This window comes from Panthera onca, chromosome F2 (genome assembly GCF_046562875.1).
Source record: "Panthera onca isolate mPanOnc1 chromosome F2, mPanOnc1 haplotype 2, whole genome shotgun sequence".
Taxonomy (NCBI): domain Eukaryota; kingdom Metazoa; phylum Chordata; class Mammalia; order Carnivora; family Felidae; genus Panthera; species Panthera onca.
Window position 1 is genome coordinate 15399761 of NC_138356.1, and position 1687 is coordinate 15401447.

At 36.9% G+C, this 1687-nt stretch overlaps 1 pseudogene; it reads left to right on the plus strand.

Moving 5' to 3' along the window:
• The first annotated feature begins 828 nt into the window (after window positions 1-828).
• LOC132664127 (MICOS complex subunit MIC26 pseudogene) lies at window positions 829-1438 on the plus strand (annotated as a pseudogene).
• Window positions 1439-1687: the final 249 nt, after the last annotated feature.

A 1687-nucleotide genomic window follows, 5' to 3' on the forward strand; every position in this document is an offset into this window, starting at 1 on the left:
GGATGGAGCTATATGTAAAAAGAACTCCAAAAACCTGAAGAGGGGCCTCCTTGTGTCCTTGTTTGAATACAAAATTGCATTATGTTCAAGTTAAAACTTCCCAAATGCCAAACAATAGTACTTGGGGTGGGCGTGGGGGGGCTCAATGATTTCCAGAGTTCATGCAGAGCAGGGAGACATTTGAATTCCCACAAGCCAAGCAGAGAGAGTTTGTTGAATACCTGGGGCATTCAGCAGAATGGTTCAGTAGAGAAGTGCCATGCATTTGAAATAGGGCTAATAATTAGGGATGCCTTAGAAATAGTCCGAGAATAAAGGTTTCTTTAGATCCAAAAGGATTAAGTTGCACTGCAAATAAATTAACTACCTGGCAAAGAAAGAAAATTGTTAAAGAAAAATAACAATATCCAGGCACTCAAGATAAATGAAGAAGCAGCAAATTGTAAGCCATAGCCAGAAGAAAAATCAGTCAATAGAAGCAGGCCCACAAATATCATAGACGAAGAACTTACTAACCAAGAATTTCTAAACAGCTATTATAAATATGCTTATAATCTTAAAGAAATAGAAAAGCATAGTGAGAAGAGGGATATAAACTATTCTTGAACTTCAAAACTGAAAAACACTATCTGAAATAAATAGATGGGTACATTAGACACTGAAGAAGAAAAGATCAGTACATTTGAAACCATAACATTAAAAATTATCAAATCCAAAGCACACAGCAATAAAATTCTAAGAACAATTCCCAGAGAATAAAAGTAAAAGTCTCATTGATCTCTATGAAAATATCAAATGGTCTAAAATTCATGTAATTACACTGGAGCCACCTCTGCCAGCAACATGTTCAAGGTAATTCAGAGGTCTGTGGGGCTGGCCAGCCTGAGTCTGCTCACTTTCAAAGTCTATGCATCACCTAAAAATGACTCACCTCACAAAACTTCCATGAAGGTTAATGAGCTTTCACTCTACTCCATTCCTGAGGGTCAATCTAAATATGTGGAGGAGCCAAGGGCCCAACTTGAAGAAAGCATCTCATAACTCTGACATTATTGTAAGCCATATATAAGTTGGTGTCAGAAAATATATTCACAAACTAAGCCCATCATACAGAACTTGGTCCAATGGGGGTTAGACGGTTATGAATATCTCCAAAATTGCCCACTGGATTTTTTCCAAGACTTGGTGTCATTGGTTTTGCTGACATTGCTGGACTTCTTTTGGCTAGTGATTCAAAAATAAAGAAGCTGGTGTATCCACCTGGGTTCATGGGATTAACTGCCTCTCTTTATTATCCACAATAAGCCATCATATTTGTACAGTCAGTGGGGAGAAATTATATGACTGAGGTTTACGACGATACATAGTTGGAGAAGATTTGTGGAAAGAGAAATTTCAAAAGGTAGTAAATGTTAAGACTTCACCTGGAAACAAGTAAAATTCTCCAGGCTCTGCTTATTTTAATCTGCTATAGGAAAACATTGAAAACTCTATGCAGTAAACCAGTATTTCTACAGAAAAAAACATGCTATAGAAGTCATTACTGAATGTAGTAAATTGGTTTTCTTCTTCAGGAAAAACAATACTAGACTTCTTAATTATCTTGGCTGATGCCAAACTACAAGTGGACTAATTGGAAATCCTTGCATCTAGAGATAATGTCCAGCCATAGGACTCCTTGTTCTCA